The sequence below is a fragment of the Lemur catta genome, chromosome 1 (assembly GCF_020740605.2).
Source record: "Lemur catta isolate mLemCat1 chromosome 1, mLemCat1.pri, whole genome shotgun sequence".
In the NCBI taxonomy this organism is placed as follows: Eukaryota; Metazoa; Chordata; class Mammalia; order Primates; family Lemuridae; genus Lemur; species Lemur catta.
Genome location: NC_059128.1, coordinates 229,552,768 through 229,579,229, shown reverse-complemented (window position 1 = coordinate 229,579,229; position 26,462 = coordinate 229,552,768). Strand labels below are relative to the sequence as shown.

At 33.7% G+C, this 26,462-nt stretch overlaps 1 protein-coding gene across 10 annotated transcripts in view; it reads right to left on the bottom strand.

Moving 5' to 3' along the window:
• ZBTB20 (zinc finger and BTB domain containing 20) overlaps positions 1 to 26,462 on the bottom strand; it is a 762,522-nt gene that overhangs the window by 536,348 nt on the left and 199,712 nt on the right. For all 10 annotated transcript variants that reach the window (XR_006732697.1, XR_006732696.1, XR_006732695.1 and 7 more), the window contains one exon: positions 20,359 to 20,404. The gene's annotated coding sequence lies outside the window, so the exon portion shown is untranslated. The remainder of the gene's footprint in view (positions 1 to 20,358; positions 20,405 to 26,462) is intronic.

The window sequence follows — 26,462 nt, the reverse complement described above, 5'->3', positions numbered from 1 at the left end:
TTTTTCTCTAAGCAGTAGTAGTAATATCATGGGTGATTTTATTATCATCTTTCTGGTGTGTGTGTGTGTGTCTGTGTGCGCGTGTGTGTTTGTGTGTTTCCCAAAAAGTTTTACATTGACAGTGTATTACTTTTAAAATAAAAAGATAAATATTATATTAAACATAAAATGAAGAGTAGAAAAAAAGTTAAATGATATTTCCTGATCCCTCGCCTCCACTTAGATTTCACACTTCACCTATACTTACTTCTGTCTTTGTCAACTGCAGTCATAAATATAACAGATGTTAAACTGGACAATGTTCCTTTATTGCTAAATATTCTACTTTTCTAACTGAGGGGATATTTTACTTATTTACAAACCTTACAAGGATGTCAGCCATCAGAACCCTTACCAGTCTCCAAGCTGTTTTTTAAACTTTCGAAAACCATATGAAATAATTGCCTTTTAATAACGACTATTTGAAGTGAATTTTTCAAGGTACAAATAAATCTATTTATCACCAGGCTATTGTGTCCCACTTAAATTACAACTTTCACATTTTGATTTCATTTGTACAGTTATAGGGTCTTACTGATAAGTAAATGCTTCTGTTAAGTAAGTAAAATTAACATAACCATATAAACTGGATTTGCTGTTAAAAGTATCTCACTGGGGGTTTGATTTATTCTATGATGCTTTCACTGATTTAATCATTGCTTAAATCATAAAAATATAATTTATTCTTTTAAGTAAGAAAGTTTCTTAGGACTTTCCTATGTCACAAACAATAGATATCAGTGATTGATAAATAAAGAAAAAATATATCAATTTTGACATTTCAATTCTCAATCTAATACTTTTTTTTTTTTACCTTAGTGTTGATCTCTGTCTTCCTAAGAGATTCATGGGACTTCAAAATATCAAAAGTTCATGAGACTTCAAAGAATCAAAATATTGATTCTTTTATTTCAAATGATAAAATATAAATATTTATTTTCATTCTCAAAATGTGTTAATAACTTTAAAAATATATGTTATACAAAAATAAATTTTGGTTGAATCAAAGATGTAAATATTAAATGAGACTAAATCATAAATGTACTAGAAGAAAATATGGGTCATTTTTTTATGTAAGAGTTTTTCTAAACCATAAGGGAAATAATTGATAAATGTAAGTACATAAAAAGACTATATAGCAAATGTCCAAAAGAAAATTAAAACTGAGAAATATTTTTAACACATAATACAGAAAAATTGTTACTTTTCATAATATACAAAGAGGGTATAGAAATAAATAAAATATTTTTTAAAACTCAATTTAAAAAAGTATGTAACAGCCAATTCACAGAAAAAGAAATGTAAACGGCCAGTGGAATTTTGAAACATTATTAATCTAACTCACAAATAAATGCAAATCAGAACAATGAGAAAAATGATTGCTACTTTCCTAATTAGAATAAATTGCTAAAACCCAGTATTGATGGGCTCAGGGAAAGCAGGATTTTTCATATATTGTTGTTAGAAGTATATGTTAAAGCAATGTATTTGAAGGCAAATTTTTAATAGCTATCAAAATTTCAATTATACAAACATCTAGGAAATTATACTATTGCATATTACAATAAATAAAAAGATATATTTAGAAAGCTGTTTTTTATAATATTTTTGAACAGCAAAATACTTAGAAATAACCAAATGTCCAAAAATCACACAGTGATTAAATGTATTTTGTTATATTCATAAAATGGGAATATATCAGGCAGCTGTTGAAAAAGAGAAAGAGTATAATATACTGTAGTATAAATACTATAAAACCTATAAAATATATAAATCTCTAAAGTTTAGTACTGAGAAAAAAAATAAAATGCAAAAGTACTTGAACAGTATGATTCCCTTTTTGTTTTTAAAATAAAGGTATAAAGATACATTTCTTTACACAAATATATTTGCAACTGTTTATCTCTGGTGAATAATACTATAAATTGATTAAACATATACTTTTAATTTTATATCCTTGTGTACTATTCAAAAATTTTTTATTTCAGCATATTATAGGGGTACAAATGTTTAGGTTACATATATTGTCTTTGCCCCACCCGAGTCAGAGTTTCAAGTTTGTCCATCTCCCAGACTGTGCACACCACACCCATTAGGTGTGAATATACCCACCCCGTCTTCCCCACTCCCACCTGCCCAACACCTGATGAATGTTACTACTATATGTGCACATAAGTGTTATCAATTAACACCAATTTGATGGTGTACATGTGGTGCTTGTTTTTCCATTCTTGGGATACTTCACTTAGTAGAATGGGCTCCAGCTCTATCCAGGAAAATATAAAAGGTGCTATATCATCATTGTTTCTTATAGCTGAATAGTACTCCACGGTATACATATACCATATTTTATTAATCCACTCATGTATTGATGGGCACTTGGGTTGTTTCTACATCTTTGCAACTGTGAATTGTGCAGCTATAAACATTCTAGTACAGATGTCTTTTTTATAGAATGTCTTTTTCTCCTTTGGGTAGATGCCCAGTAATGGGATTGCTGGATCAAATGGTAGTTCAACTTTTAGCTCTTTGAGGTGTCTCCATATTATTTTCCACAGAGGTTGTACTAGTTTGCAGTCCCACCAACAATGTATGAGTGTTACTATCTCTCCGCATCCATACCAACATTTATTGTTTTGACATTTTTTGATAAAAGCCATTCTCACTGGAGTTAAGTGATATCTCATTGTGGTTTTGATTTGCATTGCCCTGATGATTAGAGATGTTGAACATTTTTTCATATGTTTGTTGGCCACTAGTCTGTCTTCCTTTGAAAAGTTTCTATTCATGTCCTTTGCCCACTTTTAGTGGGGTTTTCTGATTTTTTTCTTGCTGATTTTCCTGAGTTCTACATAGATCCTAGTTATCAGGCCTTTATCGGATGTGTGCGAATGCATTTTAAAAATAAAAATAGCAAAAAAATTGTTCATTGTAATGGTAAATGGTGAAAGGTATATTATATGGAAGTAAAGAATACTGCATTGTTTCAATTCCACACTCTATACTTGTCTACATCTATAGCAAATCATTCACCTTCACTGGCTTTCCTTTTCTTCATCTGTAAAATAACCAAATTAGCTAAAGAAAAGATAATCTGTAAATTGCTTAGTTCTAACATACATACTTTTATGTGTTAACAATTAAATACAGAATGGTGGAAAAATATGTTTAAGACAAATCAATTTTGAGTATCTATACCCCACTACAATAAACAAATCTCTATTTGGTATTTGCATGCAGCCTGTAGCCATGTCTTTATAACAAAAGAAAACAATGTATGTGCTAAAAATTTTGACATACTGAATAAATATTATCTTAAGGACTATGCTCCTGCACAAGTAGTGCTTTGGGATCTCAACAGTTAAGCTCTGCCAAAGTGTTGAAACAAGACTGCAAAACTGATCAAAAGTGTATTTCTTATATATTTCACTGCCAACCTACAGCCAAGGTCCGAGTTAATTTCTTGAATCTGTCCTTGATATATGCTCTCAAATATACAACATGAGTGGAACAAAATTTCCAAATTCATTTATAATTGAGGTATGTATTGTCACTCTTTAAAAGTTTGTGATATTCTAGATCGGACGGTGCATGCTCACAAACTATAAGAATTACTGTCTATCTGGTTTTTAATTTGTGGTATGATAATGGCTTTCTTCCATTGTGACTTTAATAATCCTGTCACTTGGATATAATTTTTTAAAAGCAAAATCTTTCACTTATTATTTAGATGACAAATTATATGTTCACCTAAGTTACATTGTGGAAATTGTGCACTGTGGTATTTCTGGGATAGCAAGTAGTCCTTTTGTCCATTTCTGGTTTCCATCAGTGTGATAATAACAGAGCCATGGGACTTTCCTTGGTAAGATTCAATGGTATAACTGATAACAATGGTGTATGATTAATCACACCATAGTTTGGTTTGTAAATAGGATGTGGGTAAAGCCTATTGAAAATCGTATTGAGAGATTTTTAGTTTCTCTGGTGAAAAAAAATTTAAATCCTGCATCTAAAAACCATTTCTGAAGCTGTTCTTTGACTTTGCTTTTCAAATGCTCATCATAGACTACTTCCTTGTGCATTTTTTTCATATAGCATCAGCCTAGGTCATGGTAGGTAATATTATTACCTGGTATAGTAACAAGCAATGAGAAAATAATATGGTAAGTGCATAGTTAATAAGACACATTAAACTCAGAGAAATTAAATCAAATCTCATCAATTTTAATGATTTTCTACCCCACAGTCTTGTCTAGATATGGATAAACAATTTAATTTTAAATGAAGCTTTTGGAGAAATTTCTGTTTCAGGAGGAAAGTAGAGATGAAAAGAAGAGATTTTTTTGTACTCAATTCAAATGGAAAGATAACTATATATTCCCCAAAAGTTCTATATTAAATCTTTGGCTACTTTGAGACTAATATTAAAAAAATAAATCTAAGAATATTCAGTATGGCCTTGCATTTTTATTTTCAGCCTGATGTACACAAAAAGAGGAAAAGAGCTGATACTACTCCTTAAAGGTATGATTTACTAAAGGGAAAAATTATGGGACAAAAATCCCTGTGGTTCCTCTAACAATCCCTGATACCAGAGTGGGCAATGGAATTGCTAGAGAAAGCTAAGATGAATCCAGTCCCTCCCTTTGTGGCCAAACGTATTTCTGTTTTCACATATAACAAAATTTTAGAAGATATAATTTAAAATTTAGGAGATATCATAAAATTTGAGGAAGATATGGTTAAGCATATTTAATCCAATCCTAAATTCTTATTATTGCTGAGTTCAGAAGATAAAGGGGAGAATCAACTGGTCGCCCTCAGAGCAGACCTCCCAATTGTGCACTGTTACCAGTTGACAGGACATGCCTCCCTTGCTACAACTACTCTAACATATGAATACCTTGGATACACACCCTGAGCAACCTGTAAAAATCTAGAGATCACATTTATTGTATTCCAGTTCTTCCCTTGGCTGGCTCCTTCATATTATTCAAGTCGTAGAGTTCAAGCATTATTTTTTCAGAAAGGCAACCCATAATCATGTCCCCCACTCCCAGACATTCTTTATCCTCTTTTTTTCTATTGTACTTCATAAATAGCACCTATGACTTCCTGAATATATCTTATGTATTTATTAATTTTTTAAGTTTCTCTCTCCCTCTCTCTCTCTCTCTCTCTCTCTCTCTCTCACACACACACACACACACACGCACGCATATAATACCACACCCAGCAGCATCTCAGTTCTGTAGGGTAGAGGATCTTGATCTTCTTGTTCAGCACTTTGTCTCTAGTGCCTGAGACCAGATCTGAACTCTGATAGTTTACCCATGGTAGAATAGTGATCTACACCAGAAATAAATCTACTATCTAGCAAAGGAATTCTTTCTTCTCTTTGATTCTTATAGCAACAGGAATAAAACAAACTGGAATAGGTTAATTCAATTAATGTCTTTTGAGTGCAAATCATAGTTATATATTATCAAAATCATATTTTTCATATTTAACTATATTACTATTTCAGAAATTATTTAATTTTAATTTCTATTTCATCTTTTCTTTGCTAGCAGGAAGTCTAATGATTATCTCTAAATTTTTCTGTCCTGTAAGCATACAATTATGTTTTACCTAGAGCAGAAGTGTACCAAAAGAGATGTAATTTAAAGGGATTTTTCAGTAGATAGGATCTGTACTAATTCATAAATCACTCTACTAATTATCTATTTTTATTTTTAAAAATATTTTATTTTTAATTATCTATGTTTAAAATTCAAATTTTTGCTTTATTCAGTATTCTTAAAGAAAACACACCTGTAATATCTCACAATCATTGGTAGAAAGGGTCAACAAATGCTTCCAATTATATGTCAATTCTTTTAGGAATGGTTTCACTTTACTCTCTGCTCTCTCTGCCCACCTTCACCCTAATAATAGTCTACTCTTTATTTAAAGGGAAAAAAATCCACAAAAATTTCCCACAACATGATAATCAACTTGGTGGAAGTATAAAGGATACAGGAGTTTGAGTTGAGCAGAGCCCAGTTTAAATTCTTTTTGGCTACAAAAAAGTTAAAAATTAACCCCTCTGAGCTGAGCCTTGCTCAGCCAGATTCATGGTTCTCTAATAAAGACCAGGCTGATGCTAAATATAGAGATTAGATTACCTCATGGTCTCAACATGCAATCATCTAGCACAATGCTTTTGTCCCTTTATGATACTAAATTTCAGGTGCATACTTGGTTTACAGTATCTGGAGATCATTAAGAAAAACATTTTCTACATCGGATGCAGTGGCTCACATCTGTAATCCCAGCACCTTAGGAGGCCAAGTCAGGAGGATCACGTGAACCCAGGAGTCTGAGAACAGCCTGGGTAACATAGTGAGAATTTGTCTTTACAAAAAATTTGAAAAAAATTAATTGAGTATTGTGGTGACCACCTGTGGTCCCAGCTACTCGGGAGGCTGAGGCAGGAGGATCACTTGAGCCCAGAAGTTTGAGGCTGCTATGAGCTATGACTGTGCCACTGCACTTCAGCCTGGATGACAGAGCAAGACCCTGTCTCTAAAAAAAATTAAAAAAGAAAAAGAAAAACATTTTCTGTAACTCATGATTTAGGTCACAAGTTATGTGAAAGTACCATGGACTATGAAAGTATACTTGGCATCTCAACACACATGGATTCACAGAAAAGCTGGATGATACCAATGTCAGTTTCTAGTTTTGTACTACATATGTGGAGTGACTATAACCCTGTTGGCTACTTATTCTTTGCCTCAAGTTTGTCATCAATAATGAAAAGAAGTTTCAGTAGGTTAAAAGGGTATGAGAGAGAATGACTAATACAATTAAATTTATAAAAAATATCAAGGTACTAAGACAGCAAGTGTTCTATAAATGGAGAGCTGAATAAACTTTGTCAACTACTGAAGGGAAAAAAGGATTAATGTGTTAGCCTGTTTCATAGTCTGTTTTTCTGTTGCTTAGAATAGAATACCTGAAAGTGGATAATTTATAAGAAATGAAATTTATTTCTTACAGTTCTGGAGGCTGGGAAGATCAAGGTGGAGAAGGCACAAGTCATGAGAGCCTTCTTGCTGGTGGGGACTTTCTACACAGTCCTGAGGTGGTGCAGAGCATCACATGATGAGGGGGCTGAGCATGGTAGCTTAAGTATCTCTTTCTCTTCCTCTCTTTATGACACCAGTCCCAATCCCATGACAACCCGTTAATCCATTAATGGGCTAATCCATTCATGGGCCCTCATGACCCAATCACCTCTTAAAGGCCCTACTTGTCAATATTGCCACATAGGGGCTTAAATTTCAACATGAAATTTGGAGGATACAAATATTCAAACCATAGCAATATGTAAATAAGCCTTCCATAGATATTTACTACAGAAAAATAATGTTACTGTCTATAGTAGGTTGAATGTTGACTAGTATCCCCAAATTTTCATGTTCATCTGGGACCTCAGAATGTAACATTATTGGAAAATAGGCATCTTGCAGATTCAGTTAATTGAAGATCATGAAATGAAATCATCCTGGATTTAAGGTGGGTCCTAAATCCAGTGATTGGTATCCTTATAAGAGGAGGAGAGGGCACAGAGAGACAGACACAAAGGGGAAGGCCCTATAAAGATGGAGGCAGAGTTTGAAGTGATGGTGCCAAAAGCCGTGGAACACATAGGGCCATCAGATGCTGAAAGAGGCAAGGAAAGGCTCTCACTCACAGCCCTCAGAGGAAGTGTGGCCATATTGTACCTTGATTTCTGATTCCTGGATTCCAGAATGATGACAGAACAAATTTCTGCTGTTTTAACTCACCCAGTTTATTGCAATTTATTACAACAGTCCTAGGTAACTAGTACACTTTTCCTGTACTCTCTAGGTCTAAAAAAGAGGAAGAGGGTATAATAATTTTGGAAGTATATATGGTGACCACAAAGTCCCCAATTAATAGGAGCACAGAAGGACAAAAAGATCAATGTGAGAAAACTCACTTAGAGGTTGTAGTGATGGTTGCTAGAAGTAGTAAGCAACCTCAAAAGGAATGTACTATCCTCTACTTGGAGTTGTTCTCTCTTAAATCCAATAGAGATGCTTATCTAATATCACTTCAAAAGTGATATAACCTCTTTTAATCCCATCCTTTCAAGAAAGCCAGAAACTGATCTTAAACTGGTATTAGTAATTGTTTTAAAGAAAATTAACAGATTTATATTTTAAAAGATCTTAAGTGGTATGTTGATATAAATAATAAATAGTTTATGATGGTATATCATCAATAGCAAAGGTATTCTTGAAATTACTTAACTGGATATAATTCAATTAGTCATCAAATGAAAAATGAGTGATGTTGCTGAAGAACCTAATTCGCAAAGTAAATATACCTATTTTTCATCAATGGAAATTTAAATATGATGCCAAATAACAAATTTACAGGGGGTAAATCAATTTTCTTTTGACCTAGAATATATACTACTCTGACACTGGCAAAGACTCTAATAAGTATATGCTGCTTTTCCTGAGGTAGCAGACCAGCATGATTAACAAGTATGTTTGAATTGTCTCCAGATATACAAAATTAACCATTTCTTAAGTAATACTAAATTCAGCTATCCGACTTGCTATGTAAATTTAAGCCATTATAACAACAATTTTTAAAGTTAATACTGTGGTTTTGATTTAGTTTGTTTGGCCCTGCCGAGTCTCATGTTGAAATTTGATCCCCATTGCTGGAGACTGGGCCTAATGGAAGGTGTTTGGGTCATGGAGGCTCATCCCTAATGAATGGCTTGGTGCCATCCTGGTGATAATGAGTGAGTTCTTGCTTTATTAGTTCCTGTGAATGTTCCCCCAAGAACTGGTTGTTAATAGAGTCTAGCTCCTTCCCCCTCTCTTGTTTCTGCTCTTGCCATGTGATCTTGGCATGCTGGCTCCCCCTCACCTTACACCATAAGCGGAAGCAGCACAAGCCCCTTATAAGAAGCCCAGTAGATGGATGCCAGCACCATGCTTCTTGTACAGTCTGCAGAACCCTGAGCCAAATAAACCTCTTTTCTTTATAAATTACCCAGCCTCAGGTATTCCTTTATAGCATCACAAACAGACTAAGATAGTTAATTTTCAGTATGCCTATTCATTTTCTGTATATACATCATGTGGCTACACTTAATTAAATCTCAAATTTCAGTTGATTCTAACTTAGTTAAATATGTTTTATCTTTAAAGTCATAACTTATAATCCTGTTTTGATGTACTCAACAAAAAATGAGAATTGTAAATACTGTGAAAAGTTCAAATACTTTAAATAAAATATACTTTGAGGGAAGAAATATCTACCCACACATTTTGACCCTAATTATACAAAAATTTATATATTTTTTAAGTTGGAAATTATAGCCATAGTTTCCCTTAAAGAACCTCAAAATTGTAAGGATGCTACATATAGATATTAATTACTAAACATTACATGTTCCAAGCAGAAAAGAATAAAGACAATAATGTTTTAGGATACTACAATTATCATTTGTTTTTTTTTTCTTTTGGTTTTTTTAAAGTAAGAGGTGTGCAGTAATTACTATTAGTAAATAAAATTGTTTCTGTAGATAATATATTTTAGTCAATCTTCTCTGATCAAGTCACCAAATATTCTAAAAGTGGGAACAAATGGTTCTTACAACTTAGAGATGAATGTATTTATATTTGTATGTTAGAATTTTTTTCTGAGACATTGGTATTCTAACACTATAAGTTAAGTAAGATGTGGATATAGATAATTAGAGTATTCATATATAATTAGGTAGAAAGTGAATACAGTTTTGTCAATGGCTAGAATAATTTGCACTAAATGAATGAGTGAATAAACGATAAATAAATCACAAAAGGCAATTTTTGGATTGGTATAAAACAGTTACTTTAAACATTAATATGTAATTTATTAATATTAAGCAGTAATATTACAAATGAGAGGTAGTTGTTACTGAGGAGCAAACGACTTACCAATAAACATTAACATTAGGAATAAGTTATAGAATATTTCTTGAATTCTTGCTTCTTTGTTGATAAATATAATGCTCTATTCAAAGTTCAGAGTAAATCTACACTAGCTAGAGCAAATAATAAATGTGGTAAAGAAAGAAGGATCTACACAGTAGGCCATATTTTATTACATGGTTTCAGAATAGAATTATGATGATGATGACAAAGGAGAAAAGGAAGAAGAGAGCTGTTTTTAATTTCAAAGTGCTTTGGTATATTGTCATCTCCAATTTACAGATGAGGAAACTGAGCATAAAATCACACAGAGGGCTGCCTTATATCTCACAGCCCATAAGTGATTGCAGAGAAACTTAAACCCAGCTCCTCTGTTTCTAAACCCCATACCTTTTCTACTCTAACATACTGCTTCTTTATTCCCTGAAATCAGGGATATATAGTAAAATTCTTAAATGCTATAGTTAAAATAGAAATTCCCCTAAGCCAATCTTGAGAGTGCCATGGTATTTATAAAAATAAAAATCAGATTTTAAAGAATTGTTGTTAAAAAAATTTAGAAAGAAAAAAATCCTCTTTGAGTCCCCCCTCAATTCTTCACACAGAATCTTGGCAGTAAGAAGGTGCTCCAAAGGTAAGTTGTGTATGCGGATGATAAGAATAAGAACCTATGGAAACATATGGGAGACCTAATTCAGACAGGAGTAAGTGAAGGTCTCTCCGAGGAGGCATTTTATAATAAATCATACTTCACAGAATTTACATCATAGAAGAGGAAAAAAACATTAAACTGATAATTATATAACCACTTATTTATTTACAACTGAGGTGTATTCATTATCTTTGATTATGTCATCTAATCCCAATCTTAATTCATTTGTTCACATTACTCCTCAGCTTGCCAATAATCTACTTTCTCCTTTCTAGTTAAGGGTTTTCTTTCCAGGCCAAGCTCAAATCTAGCCTCTTCCTATTAGCTCACGGAAATCTCTGCCTCCACTAAATATATTTAGCACTTAATAATTTTTTCAGAAGTGGCAAATGGGTTTCATCTTACATGCAACTTCCATCAGTTGGTAATGGTTGTCTAAAGTACTGTCTTCAGGAGGATTCTGAGATCAAGTTCTGGTTCAGTGGCAGAGAGAGCCATAATGGACTGGTGATGTCTTTTATGAGCAGTCAAAGGGAGAAGAGGAACACTGGGTCTAGAATATTCATTTGGCAAGTAGAGTGCCTGATTTTTTTATTTTTATAGAATTCACTTGACACCAAATCTGGGTCGAAAGCATGCACTGGACACCGTGAGTACCTTATTTTATTTTTTATTTTTATTTTTTTGAGACAGTCTCACTCTCTTGCCTGGGCTAGAGTGCCATGGCATCAGCCTAGCTCACACCAACCTCAAACTCCTGGGCTCAAGCGATCCTCCTGCCTCAGCCTCCCAGGTAGCTGGGACTACAGGCACATGTCACCATACCCAGCTAATTTTTTCTATTTTTTTACTTGTTTGGCTAATTTCTTTCTATTTTTAGTAGAGACGGGGTCTCGCTCTTGCTCAGGCTGGTCTCAAACTCCTGAGCTGAAGCAATCCTCCTGCCTTGGCCTCCTAGAGTGCTAGGATTACAGGCGTGAGCCACTACACCCAGCCCTTATTTTTAAATCTGTTACGTCTCCTCAAGTATATAATAAAACTCCTATAGTCAAGGACCACAGATACATCTCTACGTCATAGCACATAGTCATGCTTTCAAAAATATGGATCTGCTGATGATAATGAAATAACCTTTTTAAGAATTTACTCTTACTCCTATTATTCATAAACTCCATTTATCCCATAGCTTCTCTCAAAATACTATCAATATTAAATGCATTTAAGAGGAACTCTGTAACATAAACTAAAATTTAAGTAAACATGTTGTTTTTATCATCACCAGAATCAAATTAAACATTAGGATATTGATAACATTTAAGGATTAAATATATGCCTGCCAAATAATAAAATGAAAAAGAGAGAAGATAAGGTAAACAACTATTTTTAAGTAGATTTAAACCTTTAAAAAATTCTAAACCTCTATCTTTTAAAGTGTATTTTACATATTTATTATGTTCTAGAATTTTTATCCCTTTTTAGTAGATTGCATCTCCTTGACCATAGTAAGTGTTGAAGAAATCCATGTCGATTAGTTTAGAGCTTACATTAGAGAAATAGCTCCATTTTACATTCCCCCTGCTAAGGTAGTGTATTTATCATATTCCACAACAGCTCACAGTTTGTTATACATTAACTGCTCATTCTCTGTGCCAATAAGACTGTGCTGGAACAGTAAATGAATTTGGTGTGTTCATTTAAATGATTCTGCAAACCACAGGCTACCCAGTTGTCTAATGATAAGAGAGCCCCAAAGCCACCTGATCACCATTATACTCCCTTATTATTATTTTTTTTTTTTTGGACTAACATGGCCAGTACTGTCAGAATCTGAATACTGAGAAGAATGAGAAGTAAAAGTATACCTCAGACCTAATCATGAAAAGGGGTTTTATTAATTCCTGCACCAGTGATGATGTGACTAGGTTGGAAGGGGAATGGGATATAAGATCTGGAGTGCTTTATCTGCTCCAAGACCAATGCTGGTTTTGGCACTTCTCTCACTCTAGTGAGTTGCAAAAAAACAAGCAGGTGCTAGCAATCTGAGAGACCACATGCCAGCTACAGCTGCTTCAAACTGATTCAATTACATCTGCCTGAATAGTCCCAGGACATCAAACCAGTTGAAGAGATCCATAGGTTGCAAGGAGACATAGTCTATCCTGATGTACAACTGGCTCTGAAATAACTACCTGCAAATTTCCAGGTTTGGATATAACCGATCGTTCCATCGCCAGGCGTGGGAGGAAAACAGGGGGAAAATGTGATTTTTATTCACTTGAAATTAAAAATTGGTTGGAGAGAGCATAAAAGGCCCCTTTGAATTTTCATGTTTTAAATCTGACAGTAGCTGAGGCCTTAAGGATACCTTGAAACAGCCTGATTTTTTGAGAACATTTCCCAAATCATTGGGTACAGCACATTTACAGAACATGCTCTTGGGATCCGGACTTCGCTCCAAACCTTGTTTGTACAAAAAGGGGCCAAGCAGCTGGGAAATTCTGGAGTGGAGTGTGTCCTCATTAGTTCCCATCTGCCACCAGAACTCAGCTCATGGCAAGTTTGGCTAAGTCCTGGTGTACTCAGGTCCAAATGTGGGTCAGTTTTAATTACACTATACAGAATTCAGTGTGCAGTTTTTAAATCCTTATTATACAGCACAGAAGAATGGGCAGCTCTCCAGCTAATCAATTTTTTAAAAGTACATATATAAAAATTTTAAACCAGGCTAGACAGACAGTGGGTGGAAAAAAATCTTATAAATGAGTACAAGGGTTACTTAAGAGAATTATTAGTGAAATTGGGTCATGTGCAAGTTCTGCTTTAAAACTTCAAAGTGAGAAACAAACTGTTTTCATTGGTAAGATAGGAAACTTATCTAAGGTACACAATTCTCCTTGCTCTTTAAAGTGAATGGGTAATAAGGCTATGGCCAGTCTATAGTACACACCTATAAGAGCACTGGTTTTCACATAAGCAGAGATATTCGTTAGTTTGCCATTCTGCACACTCATCCCTTTTCAATGTTTATCACTCATGGCAGGGATTGTATAAAGGAAAAAATCACCAGCTACCCAGTAAAAGTGAAATAACAAAGATGCGGGAGAGGAGAGAGAGAGGAGGAAGGGAGAGCAGAAAGCACACGTGCTCAGTGGCAGACTCTGAGCACGACTTGTCTCTCAGTGCTCTCCCCACAAATGGGGTCCAGAATCAACCCATGGAGTCTATGTTCAGAATCCATGCCGTTCAAAAGCTTTTTCAGGTTCAGGAGAGCTAAAGCACTAAGCCTTCAAAGACAACTGTCAGTAAAAGATTCGGAAGTGAAGATGTAGGCAATGATTGGGCATTTACGCAATCACATAATACATTGTTTTTGATAAATAAAATGTCTTTTGGCACAAGTTCTAATGACAAAAATACTCTGAAATGCTCAAAGTGTTTTGGGGCTTTTGAATAAGTTGTTATGAAGCTTATCCATTTAAAAAGCAACATGAGATGCTGGATTCAAATACCAGTATTTAACATTTACTGGCTGTGTGACTTTGGACAAATTGCTTATCCTCTCTGAGATTTTGTTCTCTTGCCTGTAAAATGGGGAAAATAACATCTACCAAATAGGGTTGTTGTAAGGATTATCAAAAATATAAATATTATATCTGAAATAGAAAATCACTCAATAAATGTTAACTATCATTAACCTAACTATTATGAGTTGACTTGTGTCCCTCCCCCTGCAAAAAAAAAAACAAAACCCAAAAAACAAAAAACACGTGTTGGAGTCCTTGTCCCCAGTACCTCAAAACGTGATCTTATTTGAAGACCAGATCTTTACAAAGTCAATCAAGTCAAAATGAGGCCTTTAGGGTGGGCCCTAATTCAATATGACTAGTATCCTTTTAAAAGGGGAGAAATTTGGAAACAGACATCAAAAAGAGCAGACAGTGTGAAGAGACCTAGGAAGGAGACAGCCGTCTATGAGTCAAGGAGAAAGGCCTGGAACAGACCCTTCTGCACAGCCCTCAGACAAACCAATCCTGCTGATAATCCTTGATTTCAGAATTCCAAACTGTAAGAAAACAAATTTCTGCTTAAGCATCCAGGTTTGTGGTAGAAAACTAATGGCCAAATAAATGAAAACTTCATTAATCATCTATGTTTACCTTGATTAATCATGGTCAAAACAATACGTTTGACATTAGGCAGGTCAACTCTATCACCTTTGGTGAGTAATGAACAATTCCACATATAATCTAGTACTTTTTCTCTTATTTTTAAAGAATCCTTTTCTGATTGCTATTCAGAAAGATACTGCTACAATATAAATAGCCTGGCAGAGGAAAATAGTTTATTATAATTAAGATCATCTAGTTTTTATTAAAGATGATTAAGGGAAAATCATACATATAAATTCACAAATCCACTTTTCTACTGTTGAGTTTACATAGAAGGGAATCAGGATATTTTACTACACTAATTCCCTTCTCAGGAAAGAAAGGAAACCTTACACAGCCATCTACACGTTGACAGCGATGCTCACTAAACCTGAGGCTACTTAGATTGTGACAACCTTGCCAACAGAACTACCTCCAGTTCACTAGGAAGCATGTGAAAGTACCTTGGCAAGTATGGGTTCTTCATTGTTTGCAAGAGGTTGCTTTTAAGGGTATCTGGCTTTCAAGAAGGGATGAGAACTGTCTGGGATTGTATCAACAAGGACTTCCACTGCAAGACATATTTCTATAATCAATAAACATTGAATTGAATGTGATCATCCTCATCTTAAATTTTTCTTTAAACAGCCCCAGCCTTCTACAGAAATGTGGCATGCACAGTTAGAAATTGTGAGTCTAACCATGTTGAAATGAGATACTCAACAGCTATCACCACAGCAAAACCTTTGCCAAAATTAACTTTCTTAATGAAAGAATTCCACACTTCTTCCAAATTCGTACACTGTCTATCATAGCAACTTTTATATTTTAAGAAGAGAGAAAAAAATTAATATGTAGGGAACACTGGTAGATATTGTGTATCAAATAAAGTATTCTGTATACCTTACTCACTTTAATCCTCATATCCACCAATAAAAAGCTAGACATTACTGCCATCATATTGCACAGGCTTACTAAGCTTAGGCAACCTTGATCAGGTCACGCAGCTACTGGATTGCAGAACTAGGCTTTCAATGCAGGTCACTTGGAATCCAAAGCTCCAAAATTCAACTTCAAGCAAGAAATCCAAATATCTGAAGAACACCATTGGCTTCCAAGATGCTGGTTTATTTAAGGTTTTCACAGACTCCTTTAAAGCATTTGAACTCACATAAACAGAAGTCTTCTTGCTAAACCTGATTGAGCTTGCTCTCCTTATGAAGAAAGCAATGCCATTCACAAACACAAACTGAAATACTTTAATCAATTTAAATTAAATTAATCTTATAAGAATACATGAAAAATAGCATTATCTTACAATTTAACAATTCCGGGTATATATCCAAAACAAATGAAAGCAGGTTCTCAAGAGATGCGTGTATACCCATGTTCACAGAGGAATTATTCATAATAAGTACAACACAGAAGCAACCTAAGTGTCCCTATTGATGGATGAATGGATAGGCAAACACAGTATTAATATATACATATAATGGATTACTGTTCAGCCTTAAAAAGGAAAGAAATTCGGACATGTGCTACAACATGGATAAACCCTGAGGACATTATGCTAAGTGAAATAAGCCATATACAAAAAGACAAATACTGGATGATTCCAATTGTATGATTACTTAGAGTAGTCAAAATGATAGATACAGAAAATAGAATGGTGGTTGCCAGGGGCTGAGGGGAAAGAAGAATGGGGAGTTACATATGAATGGGGATAGCATTTTAGATTTATAAGATTAAAGAATTATGGAGATGGATGGTGGTGATGGTAGTACAAGCATTATGAATGCACTTAATACCATTGAACCTATACCTAACTAAAATGGTTAAAATGATAAATTTTATGTTATGTACATTTTACCACAATAAAAAAAATAGAAAAAAAAAGGTTACATGAAGATCTTTTAGATTTAGTATGCTGATTTATGATACTTATAATCTTGTCTAAAGCCCTGGAAGGGCAGGTAAGTTTAGTTAGAACCTTTGAGTTCAATCTATGTGACAATGCTCAGAGTAAAATCCCTCCTCCCAGGCAATTGTGTGGTCATTCTTCAGTATCTAAGTTGTAGTAGTGGTGATGCCAGTGGTTGTGGTAGTGGTCGTGGTGCTGACAGAAATAACAACAGTATAGCTAAGATTTATTTAATACTTGCTATGTGCCAACCACTGAACTAAGAATCTTATATATCTTACACGTAGTGTGTTATCTAACTCTGAACACAACAAAATATGAGGTATATACTATTACTTTTCCAATTTTACCAACGATGAAACAAAGAAACAGGGAGATTAAGTAACTTGACTTCGAGTCCATACTAGTATTAGTATTCGTAGTGGTGAAGCCAAAAAGAACTCTGTTGATGTAACTTTGTCTCCCACTAGCTCAATGACTGTATGGTCATTGAGAACATGCATTTTGTTTTATTCATCTCTCCTAGCACTATGTCTAGGAAATAGTAGATACTCATTTACCATGTAGAATAAAAGAAAGAAAGGAAATGAGAAAGGGAAAAAAGGAAGGAAGGTAGGAAAGAAAATTAGATATGCTATGTTCTTAGCAAATGTGGATTTTTCTTCTTTTATTTTTTTAACCCTGAAATCACAGGGGAACCTGCAATAATACCGAGGAATCTTAGGGCTTGGCAATATCTCCTTCCCTGAGATTCCAGACCATAATTCCTGACATTCTAAACCATAATCCTATGGCTTGGCAATTTCTCCCTCCTTAAGATTCCAGACAGGCCAATGAAGCATCTGTTAATATCTGTAGGGTTTATTGATTAATATTCTAGCAAACACATATTCTTGGCTCATCTCTCAATTTCTAATGTTGAGACTAGCAGAGGGATATTATTTAATCTACCACACTAAGGTTCAGAGGGGGGAAAAAATGATGTCCTTGATATTGGCCTCTTACCTACTGGTGTAAACTAAGGTGAAGAAAAATTGTTTCCAGAGGAAAGGTACTTCCAAACCTAAAAGTACTCACACATGTCACACACCAGTGCTACTAAAATTTGAGACGCCTAAACAAGATGTTTTGATGCAATAGATATTGGCTCATTTTGTGACCTGTGCCATTCTTATGTTACTGCCTCAAGCCACACAAAATGGAACTTTAGAAAGGCCTATCTGAAGAAGGTTTTAATGCTCAATTCTGACTCTACCTTTGCTTGGCTTTACCTCTATTTATTTACAGTTGGAATTTAGTGTGTAATAGAAATCATAATTCTAAATATGTATGCAGTAAATATAGGGTCCATTACTTCTGCTTAGCAAAATACTTACATATTTTTAATGTTCTTATCTTACCTAACCCCCAAAAAGTGAACACACATTTTATGTTTGTGTTTTTAGTGAAATTGAGATAGGGAGGGAGAGAGAAAGCACACAAGTGAGTGCTCAGGAAAGCTAAGGCATTATCATATAACACAGAAGTTTTTTTATTTATATGCTGCGAAGTATTTCCAAAGTGACAAGTAACACAGCCATTGATGAATCAGCCTTGTGCATCTAATGAGAATAATACAAAGATGTTTCTCATAGTCAGCAAAAATGAGTATAAAGCATATTGCAAATAGTGTTATTTCAATTCTTGATTATAATGAGAGATCAATTCTTATATATTAATTTCTCATCTTAAGAATGAGATGTATAAGTATTCTCATCTCTATATAATTGACAGTATGAGAACTAAAGTCCATCAAGACTCATCTAAAATGTATAATAAGTAATAAGTTTCTATGACACAATCTCTCTATTTCTAATACAACTCCAGAAATGTTTTATTCATAAATGCACTCATTCAACATTTATTGACCAACTACTATGTACAGGGCATCGTATTAAAGGGCTGTCACAATCCTCTATTTACCTTTGTACCTGTGTTTCCTACTCCCAAAGAGTAGTTAAATTCATATTATAGCACCTTATCTTTTAAAAATACAGATTTCAAATAAGCCAATAAATGGAAAAGATATACCAGCTCTAAGACTTAAGATTTAGGTTACTAAATACTGATGGAAATAACTGAAAATTTTTTAATATGTTAAAAAGAATAATACAAGTCATTTGAGTAAGTTTTCGGTATTAGGAATTTGAAACTACTGAATAAGTTAATGAAATACTTTTATATTGAGTTGCAGCTTTTTGTATTGCATTTCTAGAACTTTACCTAACTAGTATAAAATAGTTTATAACAGCTTGTCTATATTAAAATACAGATATATTTATCAGAAAACATCTAAAGCTATTAACTAAAAGAAACTTAATATCACTACCAGTAACAATTAAGAAAAAATAGCAGGTATCTAGAATTTAATTAAAGGATAATATTCCAACCTTAAAATCTGCACCTGGACTTTAGCCCCCTTTCTAGGATTACTATTTAATTTTCACTCTTTTTCTGTCTCTTTCAGTTCCACCCCAACTGCAACGGAGACACGTGCACAAATCAAGAAATCATCTTACAATATACTCTTAAATTTTCTGAATATGCCCCATGTGTCCACTAATAGCCAAATGCTTTCAAATCTGTTCAGCTAAATGGATCAATAACTACATCCAGCCTCACAGTGGGGCTGCCAACATGGTAAAATTGAGCCAAACACACAATATCTCTACCAGGACAAAAATTATCATCATCCCAGTTATCTGGAGAGATCTACTCTCCTAGGTATCCTTTAGAGAAGCCAGCATACACGTTAGCAAGGGGAGTCAGTGGTTACTAAAGCAAAGCTGGAAACACAAAACAAAGAGATTTGGAGAAAATATTTGGGAACTAAAACCAGTGAATTTTATAGTAAACCAATGTAATAGTTCAAGGTCTACATCAAGTAAGAATCTTTCAAACTCTGAGTACACAAAATACGTCACAGCACAAGCCAACTACTAACAAGCTTCTCCGTGCGCTCACTCATATGACACAGCTGCAAGCAACAATTGAGCAGGTGCAACCAAGCTTTTGAGAATCCCTGCCTGTTGCCCAGGAACCACAACACTGCATGGTTGAGATTTTAAACAGGTGCAAACATTTTTTTTTTTTCCATTTGTCTCATGCTTGAGACGGTGCAGCAGACAGTACATCTGCAACTACTCTGTACCTAAAGTAACCACCACAGAAAATAAACTAAGAAATAGCAAAAAAAAATTTAAGAAAAACAATTATGTCAACAACATACTGGTCTTGCAATAGTCTCATCTCATATCACCAATAGCTTTAATTGTACAGCTCCATAAAATACTCTCTAATCTCTTCACCAGATGAATATTTTATAATTAATAATATTCTGCCTCATCAAATCTTAGAAATGTTTATTTGATTCTTATAATGAAATGTAATACAGTATATACTCTCTTTTGAAGTTGTCAATGTTTATAAGTAATCAAAACTTAGCATTTTCACATTATAAAATCTATAAGAAATTTTAATACATAAAAATGTAATAACTGGTCAGTTAATGCATAGATTTACATAGCTATAGGTAATTCACATACATACCTGTGCAGCTATGGGGCACAACCAGACTTGCAATTTATCAGGTACTCTGAAATGCAAAACAAATACATAAGTAAAACTTAATTGACTGAGTTGGAATCAGTATTTATGTTGAGATAATCTCTGCAGAGAAGTAGAAAAGATTGTATTATATAAAGAGGTAAATTATTTTTTACCATTATTTTCCCCAAGTGATATTTCAGACTACCCAAAATTTATATTATATGTCTGAATATACACATACCTAGAGTCCCTTAGCAGTGTGATCAAAAACAAGTACCAGTAAGGGACTAAGACTCACCATGGCCTCTGAAACGCAAATGCTTTCAGTGGAGGATGAGGCAAACACTTAAAAATGATTTTTTTTTTTTTTTTGGTATTCTTCCAAGACTCTTGCCTTCCCTCATACAAATATGATTGCTGCTCTCTAAAATGAAACTCCTCAGATTCATCTGCACTCAGTTTGGACAGAATATTGGTGAGGAAGAAAGGTGCTTTTGTAGACAGTCCACAAAAAAATGCATAAATAAATAAAAGTAAACTCTGAATTTTCATTACCTTTAAGTTACAACAGCATATAGAAATGAGATTTATCACTATAAGAGGGAACGCTGATGCCACCTTATATATAATGGGTAATGCCTCAACCCAACACACTTTGACAAAACTGCTAGTGGAATATGTATCAATACCCCAGCTTTAACAAGAGTATGCAGTTTACAATTAGACCTGAAAAATATTTGAATGTAGGTGGAAACTGTGTTGCAACATTCAGCTTCCAAACTACTGTGACCCTTAAGAATATTTCATAATTCTTTCTGAAAGCAAACTGAAGTATTTAATTTATATACTTCTTCTGAGCATAGTTGATTAAAACAACATATTAAAGTCAGTAAGTCTACTTATTACTTGCTTAAACGTGTGCAGAGGTAATAATTTTGATGATGCCTCAGTGAAATAGCATCTTCGTATACCTTTCGATAGGAGTATGAATTGCTAAAAGGAGTCTGAAAAGCTATTGAGCAATATGTATCAACTCAAAGTTCAATGTTTTTACTCAGCAATTTTGATTATAGGAATAAGTCTTACATAACTGAAAACCAACACAAATGTATGTAAAAAAGATCATTTTTATGACAATGAAAAACTATAGGAACCTAAATGTCTAACAATACAAAAACAATTAAATAAAGCATAGCACATCCATAGAAAGAAATATTTTACAATTCACAAAGTACTCTAAGAGAATTTTTAAGTTTTATTAAAAAATGCAAATTTATAGTATTACAATACTATAATGTTATATAAACATGGGTACCAATTGGATGGACAGTATAAAATTATATAGATGAGAAAAAAACAACAAACAGAAATATTAAGAATGATTACATATGGATAATAAGATTTGGGATTATTTTAGTTTTTTTGATTTTCACATATGGTTAATTCTCTGCAATAAATTTTCCTTTTATAATAGGAAAAAATAATAGTTGGCAAGGTAAAGATAAAATAAAAAGATATGAAGTGTCATATGGAAATCATATATCTAACCTTCCTAAGAGAAATCAATTAATTCAATCACACATAAAATCCACTAAATGTACCTATAGTGAGAAACTCATCCCCACTGCTTCCTTACAGGAGTACATCCAGGGTCTTTTTTATCCCATTATTTTAGAATTCAATAACACATTTTTAATCATCTTAGTAAAGCTTCTTTAATTATGCAGAGTGAAATGATGGAAGAACAATTTAGGACTGCAATGCTGTTCAACCTAGTACAGACTAACTTATTCACTAAGTCAAAAACATTCAGTGAGCATCTACTATGTGCAAGGTTCTGTATTTGGCATTGTGATGTGCTAAAAGATAAATTAGGACTCATCTTACCCTCACTGAGCTAACAATATAAAAGCACCAAAAAAATGTACACGCAGCTCACATAAAGATGTAAATACATTTCAAGGCATTTGTGACACATCTGGTATACTTTAAAACAAGAAAACATATTAGATTTATTCTTTTATATTAATTGAGCAAAAATTTCTATTTAGGTAGCAATAAAAAGTCCTATATTAGTGTGTCACTATAAAATGTACTAGTAAAATACTTTCTTTAAGTATTCAAGTTTTTTTCCTTATGTGATTTACTTTTTGTTAGTGGAGAATTATATAATAGGAGACCAAGTGTGAAGCCATATTAATCCAATCTAGAATGTTAGATGCCTAAGATTTTCTCAGATTATCCAAGGCCGCATAAAACACATGCATAATTATTAACAGGCTACAGTTATTTATTGGCAACCAAAGTAAATAAGTTAGTTACTTGTTAATCCTGACTAAAGACACTGTTATGACAACACCACCAGGGAAAGAAAAGAAGATAGGGCAAACAACTTTTGTCATGCCGATAAAATGATGCAGCATAGAGATTCTCTCAATAGAGGTTCAGTTTCTTTGTGGCCTGTAACCATAATGGGCATTTGCCCTTTGGAGGCCAGCACCACATGATGATTCCAAGGTCAAGCTCAATAAGGTCAGCCTGCAAAGTGGTGACAAGCACTAAGAGAAGCTATTTGTGTGATCAATGATCCGTAGACCAGGGCTCACAGAGTTCTGAGAAGCAGCAGAATTATGAGGTAGGACGGTGGTTAAGAGCTTAGCTTTTGCTATCAGGCAAACCCCGAATCAAATTCCAGCTCCCCCTCTTTAACTGTGTGATCTTGTACAAGTTACATCTTCTTTGTCTATAAAATGGTGATCATGTTACCTATTCTATAAGGTTGTTTATACAAATTATATGTTACAGACATATAAAGGAATTAGCACAGTGCCTGTCATGAAGTACACATTTGCTAAAAGGGAAACTATTAAATATAGTTGTACGAAAAAGGGAGAGGATGTCTGCCCCTTTAAGCTAAGGGTCTAAACTAAACAAAGATTAAGGAGATAAAGAAGACTGGCTCAAGATAACACCCTATAGTCTAGCAGTTCATCTAAGAGCCAGTCATGTGGTGGATGTTCACAGAACACTTCTGAATCAAGAAATACCATAGTAATAGTAATAGCCACAATAACTCCTCTAACCAGCATTTTTAAGCATCATTTCTATTACTAAAGAGGAAGACAGTAGGGACTAAATCATATGTGCAGAAATACTGTCCAACTTCTCTAAGTGAAAAATGAAGGATAATTTTCCATATTTAACTGAAACAATCAGGAAAAGGAAAATAAGGACAAAATGAATGTAATTACTGAATTGGAATAAGTCCAAGGTGTCTTGTGATGTCCTTAACAATCACATGTAGGCAGTATCACCTTTTTATGTATTCTAAATAGACCCTGCATAGGAGCCAAGTTCACATATAAGGTTTACATATATAAGTAAAAAATGTTGCCATCAGTTTTATTCTCATGGCTTAGAAGACAGAAATAGATACATACTAATGTTGATCTAGTCCTTATTTGTGTTTTGATTTGAAAGAGAGCACAGATCCTGAATTGTTAAGTTGTTAATTGTTAAGGAATCTTCAGATTCCCACACAGATATTGTAATCCCTAGAGTGATTTAGTTATTTGGTCCATATGGGGTGAAGTTACTATCAGCACCATTCCAGATGGAGATACACTAGAGAGTGTTTTTTATGGGAGGGGGGTTGCTCGTTTGTTTTTCGTTTTAAAGTTCTTTTTACTTCTAGGCCCGCACAGCTGTGTTCTCCAATGGGCTAGGTCCAAAAATATGTTACAGAATACAGAAAAGTTCATCTTCCCTCCATACTAGTTGGGCCTTCCTAGAGATGCCTATTGAGCCACTAATAAATCTATGTGCTAATTCATGTAGAGTGCAAAAAAGGGCCTCACCTGGCTCTATAAAAGACCTCTGAACCTAAATTTAGATGAAAAATCATTTCCTCCATGACTCAGTAAACATTTTCAATTTGATCTATTTTGAGAAAATGTACTATATAACCCAAAACAACTGTATTTTATTTTATAAATATTTAGTTCTTCTGGACCTACTATAGAGCTGGGTACTCCATCATCATTATATAGTTTTTATAAAATATAGACTGTAATCCTTAATAAAGCTAATTTTATTTTTGAAAATTAATGTGCCCTAACTTGTGTGGTTTATCTAAACAGAAAGTCCTATAAAGAGTAAGAGGAATTACCATTTTGAAAGTAGACTTGGAAAACCTGTTAATTATGTTTATTATTGTAAATTACAGAGCTAGATTTAGCCTTCATGTTTAAAAAGCTATCTGCCTATCAGAAAGAGGAAGTATGAGAAGCAACAGTATCAATTTATCAATACTGTAAACTGAAAACAGATAAAAGGCAACAAGGAACGAAAAGGAAATCATAAGATAAACACCGTTAACCCAAGGGCACAGGTGGTCTGTACTCTAGACCTTAGGTCAGATTAGCTATAATAAAGATACAAAATGTACAAACAAAGTAAGCTTATTTTTAAAAAACTGCTAAATTTGAATTTTTTAGTATTAATGGCTACCACTTAAAATGAACCAATTTGATATCTGATTTCATGTATAAATGATAAATTTGAACTCTAGTAGAAACCTAATATACAATACACTAAATGATAATATTAATAATTCTCTTTTTCCTGTAATCCACACTTCACAGTATATTAAGGAAAGAATAGTTGTTGGAGTTTTTATGGATGATTTTATTTAAACTTAACTTCTTAAATGAAAGTTTAAGAGCTAGTCAAGAAAATGAACAAAACTAAAATTTAGATAAATATTAAAAATTATATTTTCAAAATACTCTCAACTTGAGGTTATAACTATTGAAATGAATTAGTTATTCTAGCAAAATGTGAAAACTCCACTGGCCTGACTATATACACCATGGTTTCTTAGTGTAGATGTTATCACCTCCAGAATCTGATGTCCGGTGCCTAATCTCATCATAATAATCATCCTACTGCATTGTAATTTTTTTTCACATAAGATTGTAAACCTGAGGACAAGAGTATCTGTCTTTTTCACTATTACATCTCTAGTCCTTAGCACAGTACCTAACAGGTATACCTTAAATATTGGTTAGAGGAATGTTGAATGAATTGTGTTACTTTCTACTCTTAAGAATTAAGAAAACTCACGTTTGCTTTTAAATATTAAGGAATAGCCTTCCTAAACAAATTCTTTTCAATCTTTAAAGGACTAATCTTCCAATCTATTTTTTTTTGTACTTTCCCCCCCTACTTTTCCTCTTGATCATTACAAAACTAATGATGAGAATCTGAGTCTCAAATATTTATACCAAGTTAGAAAGCCTGGTTAGTTTAGCCCCACAATGGGCAAGTGTGTATCATCCAAATCCCACTGTTCACTAATACCTAGTATGGCAGAAGCTGTGACATAGCTCTTGGAAAGTTCTGCACTTTCTAAATAATTATGTGGTTATTTTACTGTTTCCAAGAGACTTCCTTTGACTATTATTGTTCTTGAGACAGATCCTTCCACTATTTTTTTGTGACATTTATGAAAGTTTAAATTATTGATTTGATTAGTGGTTTATGTGTTTATTACCTCTCTGTTCCCCACTAGATTGTATACTCCACAGAGGCCATGTTATTTTGTTTAGCACTCTATATACAGGGTCTAGTCTAGTGCCTGACACACAGTAAACACTCAGTATTTGTCAGATGTATAAATATAAGCAGCATTTTTGGAGCAGCAGCTTTCAATTAAAAGAGACTATAAAATTAGGTAGGTAACAGCTAACCTTACTGTTGGTTTTCTCTTCATTCCAATTCTGTCTACCACATGGAAGCCTTGAACATGTAGGTATTCTTTTCTTGCAAATTCCATTCAAGCAAAGGCAAGTTGAGAAAATTTTAAAAGCAATTCTAGGAAGGTTGAAGGTAGAATACCTAGAAAAAGCAATGGAATCATAACAACTGCAACTACTTCTAATCGGAAGTTTTGAGTTTGAATTCCAGCTTACTAGGAATGTATCCTACATAAACTTATACACCCACCTAATATTCAGATTCGTCATTTTTAGAACAAGAGGATTGTATCTAACATATAGGATTTTTATAGTGATTTAATGAGATTATATGTATGAAAGAAGCTG